Below are 21797 nucleotides of genomic sequence, written 5' to 3'. Positions count from 1 at the left end.
ATGCTTAGATCTGTCTGCACAGGGCACAGGGTGGCTTTAACTACTTCCACTGCACTGTGGGGGGTGTGAGGAGGCTGCGCAGCATAAATCTGTCATGTGGGCTCTTTTCTGTGTTTATGGAGCTCTTTTGTGGCATTTACATCTGTGAGGTAAGCTAATGATGAATAAGATCCCACAGTTAAAACTTCATATTAATGCCAGCCAGCAACTTCAAATGTCAAATTCAGATGTTTGCAGTGTATAATTGGTAATTATAATTTTAATTATAATTACCAACTAAGATATTCTGAACAGTAAGAAAAACAAAACAAACTGATTCCCAGTTGAGCTAAACTCAAAAAAAGGCCCCCCATTGGGATTATACACATTATATACACACACACACACACACACACACACACACACACACACACACACACACACACACACACATGTGTATATATACGTGGTAATCGCACCTAGTGCTCCGATTATATATATATATATATATATATATATATATATATATATACCAGAGCTTGAAGTCTATCCTTCAAGCTCTGGTCCTCTACCAGAGGCCTGGGAACTTGAGGGTCCTGCGCAGTATCTTTGCTGTTCCTAGGACTGCGCTCTTCTGGACAGAGATCTCCGATGTTGTTCCTGGGTTCTGCTGGAGCCACTCGCCTAGTTTGGGAGTCACTGCACCTAGTGCTCCGATTACCACTGGGACCACTGTTACCTTCACCCTCCACCCTCCACATTTTCTTGAGCTCTTCTCTGAGCCCTTGGTACTTCTCAAGCTTCTTGTGTTCCTTCTTCCTGATGTTGCTGTGATTCGGAACCGCTACATCTATCACTACAGCCGTCTTTCTATAACAAAAAAAATTGTTAAAGAACAAAGTGACCTTCTCAAAAAATGTGGATGGGGTGAGCTGACCCAGCTGCTTATAAGCCGAGACAAAGTGCCAGTGTTGGGATGGCTCCTTTCTAAGTTTAAAAAGATGTTGCTAAATTTCAATAAGCTCCCTGCTGTCTGACATGTTGAGCTGATTGCTTTCAGTCCCTCCCATTTAACAACTTAATACATGGCCACAAGCTATTCAGAAATTACCTAGATTTTGTGAACTGGTGCTGTAGAAATAAAACTGAATTGAACTGACTTCTTTCTCATGAAATCTGTGCCGGTTTGAAGAAGAAGGCTCATGTCTCGATAGGGGAACTGGTGTTACTTATTAAGGCTCTGAATACCAAGCTGTGCTTAAGACCAAGCACCAGCATGGCTTTTATTTTTAAATCTTCCAGTGATTGCAGTTTATTGACAGCTCTGTGGTCCTTTTCTCCAAGAGGAAAACACTTCACTGTAGCACACGTTTACATATAATCTTTTAGAGTTTAGGTAAGTACCTTTGCAGCTCTTTTAATGAGTTTACTGAAGATTATTAATTGATTGTTGCTTATACTTTATACCCTTTCTCTTGTAACAGGGTGGTAAAAGGGGACCACACTTTGCCCATTAATCCCTAAGGAAATTATGTGGTTACAGTTGCTCCAAGACAATAAGAACAGTAACAGGCTGAACTACATTCAATAATACAATATTACAAAGTTACAAAATATAAGAAATAACTCTAATAGATACAAATAGCTCAATTATAAATATCCAGAATATTACAGGGACTGAATATTTATGATTGACTCAAAGTGAAAGAGAAAATATCTGTTAATAAAATCACAGAAATCTCTGCTTAAATTGTCTCAGACTGATTGAGGAAAAATTTTATTTTCTTCTGCCAGTTTGTTGCTCAACTAACTGCACAGCCATTCAGTTAATTAATCCAAAATTGTGTTACTATTCACAGAGAGGATCACAAATTATACAAGAAGTATACATGTACTATAACCAGGGAAAGTAAACGAGGAGAATGGCTGCAAGGCTTGACTGCATTAGGTAACAAGACAATGTGGCAGGTGACAGAAACAACACAGGAGCCAGAATAGCGCCTGGATAATTGAACACATGCGAGAATAATTCAACACTGGTGGAACAAATGAGGGTGGGAGCGGTAACAACAGGAAGTCAAATTCACAGTAGTGCTAAGTGACTTGAAAGTACAAAATAAACAAAAAATGATTTTAAATAGGAACTCAAAACCACGATAAACTGACTGAAAGCTGAAGGAAATGTAACCTTCTGATTGATTGTTGGTTTTCAGCTCACTCTAACTGGGTCATTGTACATGTGCATTGGATGTTTAATAAAGAAATGTTCCTTTCTCAGATGTTCTGTCTCAGCTGACTTCCTGCCTACACATTTCACATTAGCTACGAGTCAATTTCAAAAGGAGTTGGTTGACTCCTCCACCAGTTCTGATGATTCAGGAGATCAAAATTTACTTAAGTATCCCTAAATGTCCTGCAAGTGTTTACAGCTGACAGGTATAGTTTTCTTACCAAAAGAGAATAATGCTTTTATCTTTTAAAGCAGAATGGGCATTTTTGGAAGTAAGGATGATTTTGAAGAATGCCAGTCATCACAGGAATGGGTTGGCCCACTGTCTGTGAAAAATACATACAAGAACTGCAATTCTGCTGAATACAATAAAGTCTAAAAATGCTAAATGTTTCACAGGGAAGCTGGGCCAGGTTGACAGGTCTGCTGTGCTTCGCTTATTCTCACAAAGAACTTGATATTAGAGGTATTTAACTTGAATGCAGTTTGCCTGTTTGAATATTCATTTTCTGAAGGGATTAATGAAAACTAAATTGACCCTGACTAAAGTGACCCAGAGTGTTTGAAATTCATGGTCTCAATTCACTCGTTAATGAATGGAAATTTAATGCTCAGCGTAGCTCCGCTCTCCCATCTTTGCTAACTGAACTTATTTCACCGTGAAATCCGGTGACCTCTGATTCATTAGCGGAATTACCATTTGTGTGTGTGTCAATGCTCTTGGTAGTAACTTTTGTTTTCAGAAGGATTTGCTTCCAGGAATAGAGGGCTTCGAGCAGTTTAATCACAGAAAAAAAAAAAGTCAGGAACGTCTATTAACTCCTTCACCTTAAATCTTTCCTTTTAAAACTAAGAAAACATTTTCCCTTTTGTAACATTTAACCACCTTTAGATGAATTTACACTGATTCTTTGAATTAAATAATCAGCTACACAACATGACCCTTCAGTAGAGTGGCATGAATTTAAAAGGATCCAGCTGTGAACTGTTATCACACACAAGCTCTGGAAAATGTTAGGAAAAGTTCTCACATGTAGCAATTCAGAGGCAGTTTTTCTCAGCAGTATTCTCAATATTAGAGTAAAACCTTTACCTCCTTGAGTGTAATATAATGCAGTTTTGTAAAATGCCTTGTGCATCTCCCCATTACACACAAATTGCCCTTAGGCTTGGGTTCCTTGATCCACAGCGCTGAGCGAGAGAACAATCAAATCCAAAATTGGATGTTTGGGGGGGGCAGTCAAGACTGTGCTTCTTATCCTGTATACTGTATGTAGCAGACTCAGATGCAGACACACATTTAAGGTATTTATTTAAACCAAAAGTGAAAGGTGAAAGCTGAAAGAAGAGAGACCATGGTAGAGAGTGGGAAGACAGGCGAGTATGGCTGGCAAGAATGGGCAAGTTTCACCACAGCACTAGATGTCCATTTATGGCGAGGTCTGGATGAATGGGCTGGTTCTTGCAATGAGATAACAGCATACAGGTGAGTTGGCCAGGATGTCAATCAGGGACTATTCCAGGCAGGTCTCGCACCTGAGTGGTTTACTTTGAAGCAAGATTAATGGGTTAGTGTTCTACGTTGAGCTTAGAGTCAGAGCTTTCAGCGTCACAAACTTGTAAAGTTATAGCAGTGCAAGTATTATCACTGGAACGTGCATCTAATCTGTTCATGTGGTGATGCAGAAAATATAAAATTGTTGTTACAATTGATTACAATCTGCTGCTAAGTCTCTTTTTGTAGCTACTGGAACACTGAACTGACACCAGGAATACCTTTTCAATCAGTAAATGAATTGATTTCACTTCAATCTGCAGCAAACTAAAATGATTTCCACGTCTCCTTGAATAGGCTACGGAAACTACCATTTAATGTTTAAATGTATTCAATTTAAAGTTTCAGAGCTCTAATATGCAGCTGTCACCGTAGAAATACAGCACCAAGAGTGCACTCTGCATTAAAATAATTAACATTAATTAAAATGTTTATTTTACAGCCTCGTGTGTTAAATTGCAAGATTAATGATTTTCTGTAGTATTAAAGTTAAAGAGTGTAAAATACCACTTCTGGCTGTCAGTAAATTGCACAATGGAGTCAACTATATTCTGTTTTTGTTTTGTTTGTTTATTTACCTCTCCCAATTCAAAGAATCCTGTGAGTGTAGACTGTCAGCCTGCCATTTATCTCAGTTGATGTCCATCTGTATTTATTGTGGAGGAGACAGTAAAGCTTTGTAAAAGGAGCCTGAAACGAGAGTCAGTGAAACTCACTTCTATCCAGTGATATTGATCCTGAGGTGAGTCGTTGAGGATATCCTGAACTTTTCTGTCTGTAGCACTGCTGTTAGCCAGTGAAACTTCCTTTGAAGCAGATCTAACACTGTTGGATACTTAACTCTCAGATGATGTGAGAATCTAATAAAACTGTTTCTCAGAGGGAAAGTGTGATTTTTAGGATGCTCAAGCATTAGCTGGCATAATGTCAGTCTATAACCAGCTGTTGGTTATAGGCTGGAGATGGGATGGTCGCATGTTTAGTCTGCAGAAAACAAGTAATTACAACAATAAATGAATAAATATAAGGAAAGCATGTTTATGCACTTTTTTGTGTTAGAGCCCTGACTTCTGTGCAGGAGATGAGGCTTAAGGTGATGATGAGATAGAAAAGAGGGAAGAGAAAGTGCTCTGGTGGAGGAGGAGTACTAGTCGTACTACATATGTGGCCGGTCTCTAGTCACATATATAAAATGGGACTAGGTGAAATGACGATGTCCATTTTGGCCACTATATTCAAGATGGTGGGGCAATATGGCAGCTTCAACTAACTGGAAATGTTTTTAATGTATTAATTCAATGTTTTTGAGAATCTATCAGTTTGTTGGAAAAAATTATTGGATACTAATCAGTGTATATTTATAAGTATATTTGTTTATCTATTACAAAAAATACTTACTGTACCTTTAATCGCTTGTCTTTTTTGCACCAATGAGGAGGAGAAATGGGTAAGGTAGGAGGAGGTAGGCTGGATGCATCCAGCACCATGATATGTTTGTGTTTTGCTTTTTCCCTAATTGCTTTTTACTTTTGCCTTCACTGGTATTCGATTTAAAAAAGCAAACAAACATCCTTTTGTGTCAGTAACCCTTTCAAAAAAAAGAAGACTGGGGAGTGACAGATCCATCTCACTAACAGCGTAACCTGGCACAGATGCCAGATTGTGTGTGTAAATTTGCAGCATCACTGGCTTTGACAAAATGACAGAGAGTGATGGCCTAGTGATTAAGTTGCCTGATCTTATTTATACATTTATTTGTTTTTATTGCCTTTGTCTTTCTCTGGCTTGTTTCTGTTGAGTAATCTAATACACAGAAAATAAAGAGACATCAGTCTCAAGTTTTTACACCTGATGCTTAAATCCACAAGCACACCACCTGTTCTCTCATTTCAGATACACACTGATACTCCTGCCTTTCATTATTCAGAATTAGATGACAGATGAATAAATCACACAAATTAAAACAGAGTTTGTATTGTATCATAAATAATCACCTATCATGTAACCTAGGTGTCTTATATAGATACTGCAGCTTTACATACACCATCTTTGTTTCTCTGCACTTTAGGTTTTTTGGATTGATGTCCAGTTAATTTTTCACTTAAAAAAAAAAAACGAACAAAAACAAACCAAAGAAAAAAAAGAAGAAGAAATTGCACATGACCTGCTCATCTCCAAACAGCAGACTGACAGTCAGTAATGAACTGGTAAACACAGCAGAAAATGTGGTTATGACAAAGAAATATCTTGTTAGACAGACCAAAAAGAGAGACAGGTCTGTAGTGATCCTGGAACTGGTTGGGACCAACAGATTAACTAGAATTACCATTGTGTGTTTGTACAGTTCAATCAACTAGCAAAAATATGAATGCTTTACACACGTCTTCACCCAATCAAAATCACTATCAAAAACTTAGCCAAAAAGAAAAATAGTCACAATCCCAATGTTATGCTGTTAAATAATGGCTAAAACTGCTTTGCAAAACATGACTTCAGTGTAACATGATGCAATAGTGGTATATAAATGTTATAGAGCTTACTGCAAGGATTATTAAAAAAGGAAACTTGAAGCCTAATCTGAAGTAATGTGTGCTCTGTATGCTGATCACAAAACTAAGAGCTGGTTCACAGGAGAGGAGCCTGACAGCCTGAAGGATCTGAGGTCCAATATGAGCATAAAATGCTCTTACTGGAGCCACTATCGGAACAATATCACATTCAGGTAGCGGCATTCCAGTGCTTGTCCAGTGAAATCTAAAATTTTAGCAATTAAAACATCAACTCAACATTACAAAAGTTAAAGTATTCCCTCTCTTTGGATCTCAAACAGAATTCTGTAAATTAGTGCCATCTTGTGGTCGCACTTGGCTATTGTCTCTGAAAGCAGGTTTGACTCTGCTTGACTCCAATTCCATTGAAAGCTGTAGGATCCGACTTCTTTTTGTCGCTTAACAAACAGTTGCTCTGTAAAAATCAGTGCCTGTCACTGGAGAAAGGACAGATGGAAGTCACTGACACATCCTAGGTCACCCTGTGGGTTAAAAGATGTTCACTGTTGACACTCTGTGGTATTCTGCACCTTTTGTGCAATAACTTGACATAAAAGGAAAAAAAAAATCAAGCTACAGTTTAAACACTGATAGAAACCCCAGAAACTATCAATGAGAGCATCTCTAGTACCAAGCTATTTTGTAGTTTTGGATGACAGAGCTCATAAATGTAGCGTTGAAACACAGATCAGTAATAGAAGGCACAATATCAGATCAGTGCTAGCATTTCTTCAGCTTGCCTGAGGGTGCAGCTGTCTCCATCAAGGGCGAATGGAGGCAAATAATGGAGCAAAATTTGCATAATGTGTCAGACTAAGCTCAGGGATTTGTTGCTACACAACTCCTGCACACTCTTTGCAGTAAATTTAGATATTCTGTGCATAAAATAGCACAAGGAAAAACACATCCTGAAACTTGCTTCAAGGCTGAATGGGCTGTTTTCTTTTTGTTGTTATTTTTTTAAGACACTGGGAGCAGATAACCCTCCATTTGAATTTATTCTTTACTAAAACTTGTGGATTGTGGCAACATCTGTGAACACAGCATGCTTGTTTAGATCTGTGAGCTTCCTGCTCCACAGGGAAACTGTTGCACAAAAGCAGGACGAATGCCGTGTTGCGATTTTACATGCTCAGTTAGGTTTGTCCACCGTGTCAGCTTTGAGCTTCGCTGCTATGCCTGATTACTTTCAACAAGTTCCACTTCTCCAGTCATTTGATGTTGACAAGTTCCAGTGGAAAACATCACATGCTTTGATTTCTCGAGTCATTTGCATAATAGCTGCCCTCTCTGTCACTTTTCTCTTTACTGTAATTTCTGAGGACCTCAGACTTAGTGAAATTGAAGAAAGGACATTTGATAAATTTAACTACCATTTTTTCCGCACTATAGGGTGCACTTAAAATCCTTTTAAATTTTCTGAAAAATCGGCAGTGCGCCTTATGTATGAATTCTGGTTGTGCTTACTGACCTTGAACCGATTTTATGTGCTACACAGCGCTCAAAAATCTGTCAAAAAATGTTTTAGTACGACTTTGGTGAGCTATGAAGCTGCACCACTTGATGAATTGTCGGAGCATTACGGCTACTGTAGCCAGGAGCCTCGCTGAGTAATCTGGGTCCAAAACTCCGTCCGCTTCAGGTCCCTAAGTCAAACGAACACTGCAGAATCACTGAGAGTTAAAAACTGTCTAAAATCTTTCATCTTTAATAAAATGATCAGCGTTGCTGCTTTACCAGGTGTAACAATTAAGTTTAACATCCAGGCATCCATGAAAACAGAATGTATTAAATTTAACAGAGTTAGAAGTTAGCAGGAAGTTAGCTCGCTAGTTTCCACCTAAACATGATATAGCATGTTCTGACTGAGAGATTTCTGAAAAAATTCAAACGTACAGCTCTGCTATCACGTCCAACATAAATGAAGATAGAAAACTAAACAGCTGAACGCTAACTTTTTTCCACTTGATAAAAGTTGACACGAGGGTTCCCGATGGTTAGGGACAAATGCAATCGCATGGCAGGATGCTGTAAACGGACCAAACTTCAGTCAGAAGAACAACTGAGATAATCCATCCACAATACGAGGTTAGTCATTAATATACTGTAACAGCATGGGATTAGAGCAGCTGCTAGAGAATTCAACGTTTATGAATCAATGGTACGGAAGTGGAGGAAGCAAGAAGAATGAGTTGAGTAAAGTTTGACTCATTTGACTGTTTTGTTTCGCTTAATGCGCCTTATAATCTGGTGCACCTTATGGTCCGAAAAATATGGTAATGAGAGTGCCAGTGTGAAACCTGTTGCCTGTGAGGAGAGAGGAGGTGTGGTGACAGGGACAGGAGATGTTTGTGTGTGTTGAGCTTCTTTGGAAGGAAAGAAAAATGTGTCTTCATGTTTGCGCCAATAATCATTGCTTGACTAGAACCTGCAACAAAGAAAATCAAGAGTCCTGGAAATCACTTCAGTGTGAGTTACCGTGATGAAAGTAACAGGAACAATAATGCAAGTTAACAGGTTTTAACTGTGAAGCTGGGAACAGCTGCAGGATTCCAAGAGAGAAAAATATAAAGCCGAGATGTAGAAAGAGAGAGACAGGCTTTCACTCTGAGTTATGTAAATTTCCAGAAGTTGTTTCCAGTAATCGTTTTCATTGTAGATTGTGGTGTAATTGTGCTGCTGTTTACTGCTGATAAACCTTTGGAAGAGTCCAGTCTCCACTGGATTCTATCGAGGGGTGTCAGACAGAAAGTGTTGGCTCCACCAGGCAGCACAGGGTGTTTGTTTTGGGTAGCAGTAGCTTTTACTCTTTGTCTCAGCACCAGCAAAATGATGCAGCATGTAAAGAGAAGACAGAAGCAGCAGACAGAGACGAACATCGACACCTCCGTGTCATCATATGCACATGCAGCTCGCTGGACGCTCTTATCTGCTGCAGCTGGCAGTGCTGAGAGTGCACAGCCTCTCACTTTGAATGGTCCCAGTGGAAATGAAACCACTGACTGTGGAGCAGCTTCTCCACTCGATGAACTTCGCAGGACTTCTGTTTGTGTTTCTCTGCTGTCTGTAGCCACGTCAAAAACTTTTTTGACAGTTTGCCCAGCAGTCACTCATCAACACTGAGGAGATAGAAGAGGTAGAAAAAAATTAAAATGTATTTATTATATATGAAACTATAATAACTATAACAAGTCATTGAACTTCTTCTCATTTTTAGCTATTTCAGGAGAAAAACTCTAATAACTGTGTGCATGCGTATAAGCTGGATATTTCCCTCAGCAATGGCATAACACAAAGTGACAGATGATCATTCAAACTCACATTCACACCTTTAAATCAATTAACCTAATCCGATGTATGTCTTTGGACTACAGGAGGAAGGCAGATTACCTGGAAAGATGTGAATTCTGATGTTGCTCTATATCCGTTTGATGTGTTACAAGCATTTTCCAGAATGTTTTGTCATCAACTTTGTAAAATTTGCCAGTTTTGTAATTAAAACTTGTGTTGCTCCCTGTAGGAAAAAAACAAAACAAACCTTATTGGAGTTATTAAGGTTTTTTTATACAACATCATGTGCACATTGCTCAAGAGTTGTATGCTATATATGATGTAATGCAACTAGTGAGTGACAATGCCAGCTACTACTAACAACTAAGACAGAGGTTAAGATCAAAGGTCACATCACTTAGATTCATGCCAGCCATTACAAGAGGAAAAACAAGTTTCCAAGTTGACACTGAGGGAGACAAAAAGGTTACGACGTGCTCTGTCCTTTCAACCTACAGCTGCGTTGGAACAAAAGAGTGAGGGTGAAAAAGCACCCTCCTCCAATAAGAGCGTGCCAAGCCTCGACTAAGTGACGGCAGAGTGAGGCTCTGTGTCACCCACGAGGCATTAAAGATGAATCGCAGACAACAGCCAGGGTGGTGTGTGCGTGTTTTGTCAAAATGGCCTTCATTGCCTGTGTGTGTGTGTGTGTGTGTGTGTGTGTGTGTGTGTGTGTGTGTGTGTGTGTGTGTGTGTGTGTGTGTGTGTGTGTGTGAGTAGGCTGGTTTATCCCCTCTCTGTCTGTGTGTCTTGTTCTTTTACCTTTTACCTCTTCCCAACCTCCGCCCTGAGACACACAGCCTCAGCTTTCTGCTTTTTCAGGACAATCATTACTCAGTGTTCTGTGTCCCTAAACTAAAAACAGCCTTCCTTCATTGTCCCTCCATGTTCACTTCTCCCTTCACCTGTCCTGCTGTCTTCCTCTCTCACATTCTGCAGTAGTAGTTAATGTTTGTGACATATACATTGTCAGCTGTGCCATGGGGAGTTTTGCTTCAGTTTTGTCTGTTATTTTCCAAGTCTGGACGCCCCTTTCACTGCCCTTTCTTGAAGTTGAACTTCCAAGTTTGGTGATTTGAGAGGCATCTGCTCATCCATGCTTTGACTCTATTTTCAGACAGTTTAAATAGTCCATGTCTGTCTCATTTTCCTATTCCACACAAGTAGACACAGTCCTAGTCCGGGAAGGGCTATTAATGTCAATGCAGTTTCACTGGAAGCGTCTTGTGCAGGCTGGAGGAGGATCCTTGATGTTGAAGCATTTTTTTCAGGGTCAGAGTGGGGTGGAGGTGAAGCTTTGTAATATTTAGCCAATACGGGCCCTGGATATAGGTCTGGTGATTTTGATAGTGTTAGGCACTTTGCTCTGGCCTCTGTGCTCATGGAGGATGTTGTTCTATCTGCTTTTGACACACTGAGACATTCGATTAGTATCACTTTTCATCCCTGCCTGTCAACACTTTCTTACCCTGGTTCTTACTTTCTTTTTCTTTTCACGTGCATTTCTCTCATAAATACAGAAATACACACTTTTTTGGAAACATAAGTTCATTTATTCACACATTTTAAGGCTGCTATGTATTTCAAATAAATTGGACATTTTGACTTTTTTAGATTATTAATTTTAACCGGCTTTCTGTTTTGGACTTGCCCTCCTCATATTAGTTCCTGCTGGTAATGACATTTAATCTCAGAGACCAAATTTCTAGTATTCTCACTGGCAACCAATGTGTATTTGTGAATTCAGACTCAGTAAGTCGTCACTTATGTAACCCACAATGCCGTTAACCTGCGACTGCCTGTGGCGATCAGTCTAAACTAACTGTGTTAATTTGTGTCTGCCGGTGGCGATCAGCTCCAGTTAACAGTGTTGATTTGCGTTTGCCTTCTGGCTGTCAGTCCAAACCAACTGTGCTCACAGACTTTTTCTCAGAATGGTGAAAACCGAATTATTTCAAATTCCTCGAATCTAATAATGTGTCCCTAAAAATATACAATACAATCAGAAATTCACGTTGGTCTCAGCTGCTCTCCATTCAGGGCTCTTTATAAATCCGGATTTCAGCTGTGAATCTATCTGCTCTCAGTTGTCAGGCACTTGTCTCTTCAATAATTTGCTTGTAGGTAAGCACTCTTTCAGACTCAATGGGTCTACCTGCAGGTTTTCCTGAATCAACATGAAAGCAGAGAAGAAATCACTTGAGAAATCCCATCCTCCTCCCCACGATTGTTGTGGAAAAATACACTAAGCATCGAAACCAAACTGATTTTCTGAGATTTATTGAAAGAAACCTTTGCAATGGGATCAATACAGCATGAACAATATCCGTACAAGCATTGACAAATAGCAGCCTCTTTATACCCATTATGTGGATGCAATCTTTGTCCACTCAGCGGTTGGGAGTTAAACTCTCACCATCATGTAGGCACCAGCTTGATAATGAACTGTGTCATGACCTTGAACAAAGCTTTCCGTTACTTGTTTTTCCATCTTCTTGCACTCTTTCTTTGTACATGAATGTTACAGTTACATACCAATAGTGCGCTGAGGTTAGATGAGTTGAAACACAGATTTTCCATTACAACATTCACACATGTGGTACAACAGCAGTAATTTCATGAATTATTCAGTCAGTTCTCTCTGTGTGGGGACTGTTTGATAAAGCACTATCTGCTTTTTTATAACAAATGAAGTTCATCTTTCAGAACTGCAGTTTTAAATCATTTTTTATATAGCAGCTGTCCACAGATTCACGAGTCCAGAGCTCCAAATAATAATATTTGATCAAAAAGTTTAATTAATTTTAAAAAGTTAGAAAAACTAAAATGTCTTTGTATGTTTACTTATTGAATAATTTTCCTGTTTTAATTTAAAATGAGTATTTGCATATTGCATCAATGTTGTGTGCATGGATATTTTCCATCACTATCGTTACTTCTGCAATATTTGATTTAAATACTTACTTACATAAATATACTGGAAATAAGTATGTGTTTGTATATTTTTGGAATCTAAGAAGGCATGGCAATGAAAACACATTTATTTTTCTGCCAACAAACATTATTTTTTTTTAAGTGTCATTAAACTCGACAATCACGTCTGAAATTTGCCAAGAGAGAGACAAAATGATGACTGCTGCCTTGTCACCGGTTATGATTTTAGTTTAAGTGGTCCCTTTGGCCTCCACACAGTGATCATAGGTGAAGGTGAGCCTGACATCATTATGACCTAATTAGAGAATGTATCATATACAACGAAGAACAATGTGACATTTAAAGTGGACTACTGAGGCAGTTTCAGCCCATGCAGAGTCCTCAAAGTTTGGCCATCTGGTCTTCAAAAAAGTGACCTGCCTTCATTGTGTTTACAAAATGTAAATGTTACAAACATATATATATATATATATATATATATATATATATACACATATATATACACACACACATATATATATATATATATATACACATATATATACACACACACACATATATATATATATATATATATATATATATATATATATATATATATATATATATATATTTGTATTTAGAAATGCTTATGAATCCGTATTTATTCTTACAGTGTTGTTCTGGAACATTTTAGGTGATACAATAAATGAAATATATACACGAAACAAAAAATCCTTAAAGTTCACATGGTTGAAATCTAAGGTGGATGCAACGTTGATGGTTTCTTATCCCAGTGTCAACCATGGGCAGTATGTTTATGGACTCAGACCATAACAACCATAACCATAATCTGCTAATAAAGCTACACGTTTGGCTCCCAAATGTGTCAAAATGTGGACAAATAATTATGTTGTATAGGTTGTTTAACATTAGTAAAACATGCATGTAGTGAAAAAGTGTATTTTTAAGTTATTAAAGGGAAGTGCCAATTATACCTGTAGTGACAACAGAAGGTACATTTTTTAATTCATGATGCAAATCTTGAGTGGAGCCAACCAAGTGGAACCAATGTACTCTAAAGTGTTGCACCTGGACTTCCTAAGGTGAAGGACCCCGCCCTCCCCTCAGAGGAGATTTGGGAAGCAACATAATTGGTTCATGTCTTCGGTTTCACCTGTGTTTTCAGGTTAGTACACTATGAAACTACACAAAAACCTATCACTGCATGCTAAACTCTTAGCACCGCTATTTCAGTTTCATTTTTATGGACATGATTGTTTATTTTATTTTAGTTTTGGCATCATAATGGGAAACACTGTGTTAATGACAATGCTTTTTTTTTTTCTAGGCTTTGAAATGTGCCGGTGCTGAGGCCCAAGGTTTTACGTGTGATTCAGATCTTTGTAATGTCTAAATTCATAAACAGTCTTTTTGTGATGTGGTTAATGATCTCTGATTAGAAAAGTAATAGGTTACCAAAGTATCTCCAGTTTGCGAGGGTGTGATTTATGTATATGAGTGAGATAAATAATTTCAAACTGGCTGAATTGTTCTGTGTGACTGAAGCCATGATACCTTGAAGTTTTGACACACCTGAATTGATGTCAATGATCATTTAATTCATACAGTTTGAAACTGAAGACGAGTAAAACCTGTCATTGACGTACAGCAAGTGAAAACACCGGGAAAGGGATCATTTGTGCATTCATTTAGTTTTTATGAGTCTTTATAATAAGAGGAAATTTTACTGTGATACAACCAGTTTTGGGACCCGTAACGTGAGCAAGTTGTAAAAAAGCAAAACAAAGTAAAAAAACACAAAGGTCTCGACAGGATAGAGACTGTGGTCTCCAAGATAACAAACCTGCAACCTCCAACCGTTTAACCACAGCCACAGCCAGTGCGTCTTATGAAAGAAGTGCCCCAAGATAAGAACAGGTTGGCTATTGAAAGCATTCTGAACTACTGGATGTGAAGTAGTCAGACACGAACGTCAAGGAAGGTGGTAGGGAAGCAGACTAGGCAGGCATTTCAGATTTCCAAGGTGAGCAATTTATTTACAGTGAACTTAATATAATGTAACTTAACAAAACTTCCCCCCAAATCAATTCAATTAACAAAACTCAACATAACATGGCTCTGGTGACACAGCTCACCTCTCCTCTCTCTTGCATCTGCTAGAGACTGGCTTTAAATAGGGCCATCAATTTCCCTCCAATTGCCCAGCCAGTACCACTCACTCAACTGAGGGATGTAAAACTCTACACAAATGATTTAAAAACACAAAACCTCTACACACGTCTAATATGCACATTTACACAACTAAATGGCATTATTAACAAAAGGAAAAACATTCAACAAATTCCTTTAAGCCTTCACAAAGAAAAGGAAGCATCTCTATGGAAAAAGAAACCCCTCCACTTAGTTTGACCTGCTGATGTCATGTGTGACATCATCAGGATTTTAAAATGAGGAAATGCCAGGCGGGTGTTTCCCCACACCTGACCCTCATGAAAACTGAAAAGACAAACAAAGTAAGTATGAACAAATGACTTAATCTGTAACATAATAAAATATAAATAAACATAACTTAGTATTTGTCTTAATTTGCAGAATGTTTGATTTGCCGGCAACAGAATGCTTACACAAACAAACCCGGGATAGTGAGTGAAGCAATGTTACTTGACAAATAGCAAATCATAGCAAATACATAGAAACAGAATAATGTGTACAATGTGCAAAATAAAGTAAACACATATGGGACAAATGGAGAGCTTTACAACTGCTCCTCCACTTTGTCACACTGGAGAACATTGACAACCTGACCAAAACACACAAAGCCATAACCAGAGTTGACTTGGAAATGCTCCCGTTGCTGGTACATGTCTTTGTCAAAGGTCTTTTTAGCTAAAGAATTTGGTTTCTCTGGTTGAGGGAAAATCAGAAAGGCCAGCTCCAGCTAAGTGCTTCAGGCTGCTTTCTGCCATTGTTGCATTTACGAATGTAGAAGGTGTTTCTCTTGGTCTTACTACATGTACATATGTAGTATATGGAGGCAAGGCCAAACGTTCAAATTGAGGGACTTGCATGCGCTGATGTGCATAATAAACCTAGCTCAAACAAATTGAAAACGTTAATGACAGAAAGTTAATTAACCTGTATTTAATTCACACTGAACAGTGAACCACAGCATCCTCAGAGTCTCCTCTTCAGTCATTTCTTTAATCCAACATGCTTTAATCAGTGGTTTTAAAGGAAAATCCTCCTGACCAAATAAGTTCGGTTTACTCAGGCGTTGTGCAGAGGACCATGTACTTTGATGACTTGGTGGCGTTAAGCCATTTCCAGATGAATACTTATAATTACTCCAAAGGACCAAAGAGAATTCAAAGGCTCCTAATTACACAATGAAATAAAGTTTTCAGAAATACGATCTAAGAGGATTTGCCCTCAGTATTTAAAGTTGATGCAGCTCAATGAGACAAAACAGAGAATTAGTCTATACACAAATACATGGAAAGAATGAATCACACATTACTTACCCAAAGGCAGTTTTATGTGGTTTACATTATGTATAAGCAAGCATTTAAAATACAAATTAAACTAAAAACAACATTCAGATTTAAGAAGAAGAAATGAGATCCAAAATGAGGCTGAGGTAGATGCCTAAAAGTTGCCTCAGGCTCTAAAGGAGAAGGCTCGATGTTTAATGAGATTTTTTTTTTCCTTTTACCATTTTGTGTCTTTACAGTAATAGTGTATCAATTTGATGTTGCCTCCAAAACTCTCAAGAAACTCAAAAGGCATCCATGTACAATACTAATCTGAATAAAGATATGCTCCATGTGTTGCAGAGCCACTCCTCATTTTCTGCAGGAATACATCCACACAAACATAAATGTGCAGATTTTAGACCCCACGTGGAGAAGCTTAGAAACTTCTCAGCCGGGGAAAGTCGGTGAATCACTTCAGAGGACAGACAGAAGGCTCTTATTATCCAACACAGAGCGACTATTAGCATTATTGTGAGTAAAGGCTGATTGGATCAAAGCTGCCACTCCTGCAGTGTAGAGGCTAAAATAATATGAGCTCATTAAGAGTGTAATTTAGGATAATTAATGGCAACTAATAAACTCTCTCTGATCCTCAAGTAAATCAGTTTTACAGTTTTTATCTCACTCTACAGTCACACTCACTCTGGGCAATCAAAGTGAGAGCGTGCTGAACATGCTCAGCAGGTGTTTATTGACAAGTATTCGTGATTTCAGGTTCGCAGCTTTTGAGGGTTGAACCTGTAAGGATTCTTGAGATGGTGACTTTTTAAAGTGCCTTTAATAAATATTTTTTACAATACCCTATAAAATGACAGTGTAACGATGTTGTGTGAAGTCACCTACAGGCGTAATTATTACCTAAATCCGCTCCTCCCCACGTTTCAGCTGTGTGGAAACGCAACAGTTTTTGCTCATGTCGTATTGCTGCCCCAGCAGGCAGCTGCTTTTAGAGTAAAAGCCCTAAAATACAACCTGCTCAGTATCAAATGTCAGACAGACACTATCAGGGGCCAACTGGTGAATAAAAGCCATTGAAGAGACACATTTCTCACATGGGTAGAGACCAAACAAAGTGTTAAAAGGAAGGGTTTAAAGGTTTAGGGCTTACATTTGTCAACTAGACACAAAGACACCAAACAAATAAAAAAAGAAGACCAGAAAGCTTATAATTTCCCCCTAGCAGTTCTTAGAATGCTGTTTCTAACTGTATTAAGGTCAAAGGTCAACTACAGTGCATGTACGGCTAACTCAGGAGATTTCTGGAAACAGGGTAGAGCACTAACTGGAAGGTTAGTGGTTCGATCCCAGGCTGTGGTATTATTAATATGTGGGTGGCATCAAATATAATGGTAATACATTTATGTAATAGTTATATAATAAAAGTTGTGATTTTTGTAGCACAAAAAGTATGAGTCTAGGATGCAGGCAGTAATAGGTGGTAGTTATGCAAGGCAAATGGATGAAGGTGAAGCCAGGATAAAATAATTCCAAAGGCCCTGGCCATAAAGGGATGTGATAAAACATGGTGTCGAAAGGTTGTGTCATGGAAAGTATGGTGGGCCAGAAGATTAATCTGTTGACTGACCTGGGCCAAATCGTTTTGAATAAATTGGAAAATTTAGCAGTATTCATCTTTTTGAGCATTTAAATATTTGTGTCCAGCACGCAGTGACTTGGGGAGCTACATATGGGCATTGCTAATAATTGAAACTGTACAACAGTAGAGTGAACAGGACACTAAAGAGTTTAAGATTCATCCCTATTCAACAAATAAGGGACAACACACTGCTGGATGTTACAAAGGCAACAGCTTGAACCCCCCTTCCATAGTCTTTTTTTGTAAAATACCTAAACTTTATAGTATTATACTAGAAAATGGTCTTCTGTGTATGTTTTTGCATGCTTTCCTTTTTTTGATTTCATTCCAAACTTATACTCTATGTAAATTCCCAGAATGAAACTGCATATAGTTTAATATAGTTTAATTGTGCCATTGTCACTTTCACATACTCTGGGGGTTGTGAGTCTAAGCAGATTTCTGAGACACTTCAGCACCATGGACAGAGACAGAGCTGACACCATTATTAACTATCACCTGCCTCCCATTATCTGCTAACCAGATAATGGTGTCGTTAGGGAGCATGATTGGCAGCTAATGGAGCAGCTGCTTCACCCAAGTACTAAACACCACACCTGCAGCTCAAAAGTTAAAGCTGAAAAAGACGTTGGATGTCGGGCTCTCTGAGGAGTCTTTGCTACACCTGAATGTTGACAGCAAGCATTAAAAAAGCTTTGTTTCCAATTCTCCGTGCACTGAAAGTCCAAGGTCATTTCACACTTGCAGCAATAAGAACAACAACAGGGGATGTTTTTGTCCTGTGGGAGTTAGACTTGTACTGCGACTTCAGCTTGTTGGAGCGGACGGATGTCCTTGGCTAAACTCCAGCTTCACTGTCTGAGCAAACAGGATGCACTCTGATAAAAGACAAGCTGGCTGAATTTAAAAGTCAGTTAACGTTCATATGTACACCAAGAAAAAAGTATTCTGAGCAGAAGATCGCTTTAATCTTTATTCAATGCATTTTTAGAACTTTAGTTGCAGACCAAAGTCTTTTTTTTGCTCAGAATCAGTTTCACTTTGCTGCAAAGCGAAACTGATTCTGCAGCCCCGGAGAACAGACGGAGGATGGTAACATATCCCAGACCTGCTGTCTGCCTAGAGGAAGCCAGAGGCATGTTTCTGTTTACTGCAGGGCAAAGTCATTATTTCATAATTACTTAATGTGTAAAAATGTGTCGACCGCTGCTGTGATCTAAAATAAAGAAGAAAAAAAAGAAAAGGCTTACAGAAAAGGCTAACCATGTGAAATTAAAAACCACGAAGTGCTGCAATTTCAGATTTGAATTAAACATCACTTAGATTGGAGAGTGGGTGGAAAGGGTTCAGCTTTTGGAGGGAGTGCTCAAAGGAAAGATGAGGAGGTTATTGTAGGGTTGAGAGGAAGCTGCAGTAGTAGCAGTGTGCTGAGCAATGGTGAATTTAGATTATGCATCTCAAAAACTTCTGAACAAGTTGTCTTAGCAGACATTTGTAGTCTCAGAGGAAGAGTCCTCACTGACTTTGGTGATATTGTGACTTTTCTCTAATGCCATAGTTAATATAAGCATGCATGCATGTTCAATATATAAACAAAATGTGACAGAATACAAGCAAAACAAAGCTACAAATAATAAAGTCACCGTATGTACAAGTAATCGCTATGAGCCAAAAGCTCAGGCTTCAGAGCTGCAGGTGAGAGTAATAGTTAACTTCTAATTAGATGCACTTTTTAAAAGCTGTATCAAGTTATAGATGAAATTTTTGAAAGTAACATTTTGATTATTAGAGCCAATAAACCATAATTCCATAATCAGAAGTGCTTTTTCAAACTTTTGTAACTGATTTAAAGAGAACTGACTGCAGAAATTTAAAACATCCACAAAAGTATTCTTCGCCTTATTTTGGTGATTTGCAGTTTGGCAACAATTACAACTTTGAGTCTTCTTTGATAAGTCTCTTAAAGCTTTGCATAACTGGATTCTGGCACTTTGTCCCTTTTTTCCTGGCAGATCCTGTCAAGCTTTGTCAGATTACACAGGAACCATCTGTGAACTGACATCTTCTGGTCTCTCCACATTTCTTCTTGAAGGTTTAAGTCTGGACTTTGGCAGGTGCACTCAAGGACAATCTGACTTTCCTTGAAGCCACTTCAGTCGAGGTCTTTCCTTTGCAACTTTCTCAGCTCGGAGTGACACTGAATACTTTTTGATTTTTAATACCTTCGCAGCATTTGTATAAACTAATGTGAATGGTCTATGATAGGTTTCTGTTAAAGGAGGGACATTGTTTTTGTCTTTCTCTCTATCTGTTCAACATGTCTGCATCCCCTGAACTTAAAGAAGTATATCTACAATCTCCAGCTGTACATGTACTTGAAATCTTGAAATTTTGGCCCTTAGTTTGGTTTTTTATAACACCATTAAGAAAAGATTTTTATTTTGCAATCTGTAAATAGAAATCTCAGAAACACAATGAGATGGTGGTGAGGTGTGTGTTGTAGGAGTGATAGATGGGTTCAAGGTGGGGGTAGGATTACATCAGGGATCAGCTCTGAACCCCTTCTTGTTTCCGATGGTGATGGACGGCTGACAGATGAGGTTAGGTGGGAGTCTCCGTGGACTATGATGTTTGCAGTAGCAGAAATAGTGAAGGTAGAAGAGTCAACCATCCAAGGCAATGGACAGCACACAAGAGAGGTGAAGAAGAGATTGCAGGCAGGGTGGAGTGGGTGGAGACACATGTCAAGGTCTACAGTTCACTGTTATGGATGACTCTCTAGTTGGTTGTGATCTGTTCCTGAGTTCACAGGGGTCACCCTCTGATGATAGACTCAAGACATGTGTGAAGTATAGGGGATGTGGCCTCCTCCTTAGCCCTGCCCCTCTCTGTTGACCTCACTTTTGCTGCCCAGCCTTTGTGCTTGATCGCTATTCTTTTTGGTTAAATGTTTTCTTCCTTTTGTTAATAAATGACATTTATCAGAGAGTAAAAAGCTCTTATATTCCTCCTTGTGTTGCGGACATATGAGCCAGCTGTAACATCAGGTGGAGAAGTTTGAAGACAAAGTTAGTAAAGCATGGCCGAGATGGTTTGGACATGGAGAAGTGGACAAATGTTGGCCAAGGGATGTTGAATATGGAGCTGGCAGGCAGGAGAAAAAAGGGAAGACCTCAGAGGAGGTTTATGAATGTAGTTAAGGAGGATGTGAAGAGGATTAGTAATGACATGATAAGAAGAGGATGCTGAGAATATGGTGAGATGGAGATCCATGTGTAAGGGCCATCTATTAACCAGTTTTGAGATCCCTTCCCAGGTGCCTTAACGCCCACTCACATCTTGAGTCATTTAATCTCAGTAAGTCACATGATAGTGCGGGGCAAGTTTTCACAATGGGTGAAAATGGCTGATTGTGATCCATACACGTTTTCACACTTTGGCTCGTGTGATGAGGCAGAGGATCAATAGGGGGTCCATGACCCTCTTAGGGACACTCCCAATAAGGCTTAAAAATCTGTGACTCTCCACTAATTACTCTTAGAACTGAAGATTCTCAGATGAGAGGTGAAACATCTTGAAGAAACTTAAAGAAGTCCAGAAGTTTTTCTTTCCAAGCTCCTTAGACTACAATGATCCACTGTGGAGACTGCTAAAGGGAGCAGTCGAAAGAAGAAGAAGATAATATCCGAAACAATCCAGTGCCTGGACAGTTATGGCCTCTTTTTACTTCCAGTAACTCCTTTGGTCTCGGCTCAGCCTCAGCTGACTACCACTACAACTTTCATCTTTTTGTTGTTGCTGCAGCTTTTCTCTCACACCTGGTCAGACCCACTTCTGACAACAAAGCCACTGGGTTAGAGTGAGTCACTCACACAGGTGTAGTTAGGTTGTTGCATTGCTGAGTGCAGTGCTAGAAGCAGGTGAAGTGCTGAATGCTTAATTTTATGCTTTTAAACTGCACTGCTGTCTCCAGTGCCTTGACTCACAGGTGTTTTAGAGTTTGTGGTGGCCTTTTCAGGCTTGCAGTTACTGTAGCTACTCACATTACTGCATAAACAACTGCATTAGAGAAGGGTCATGCTAAACA

General features: G+C 38.9%; 1 long non-coding RNA gene across 1 annotated transcript; it reads left to right on the top strand.

Annotated features, from left to right (window-relative positions):
* Positions 1 to 3043: 3043 nt before the first annotated feature.
* On the top strand, positions 3044 to 20106 carry LOC109195467 (uncharacterized). Its single transcript, XR_002057065.2, has 5 exons — positions 3044 to 3695; positions 13663 to 13745; positions 13908 to 15093; positions 19723 to 19871; positions 20053 to 20106. It is a non-coding gene; the product is annotated as an uncharacterized LOC109195467 (long non-coding RNA).
* The last annotated feature ends 1691 nt before the right edge of the window (positions 20107 to 21797 follow it).

The sequence above is a fragment of the Oreochromis niloticus genome, linkage group LG18, assembly GCF_001858045.2.
Source record: "Oreochromis niloticus isolate F11D_XX linkage group LG18, O_niloticus_UMD_NMBU, whole genome shotgun sequence".
In the NCBI taxonomy this organism is placed as follows: Eukaryota; Metazoa; Chordata; class Actinopteri; order Cichliformes; family Cichlidae; genus Oreochromis; species Oreochromis niloticus.
This window is presented reverse-complemented; position numbering and strand designations above follow the sequence as displayed.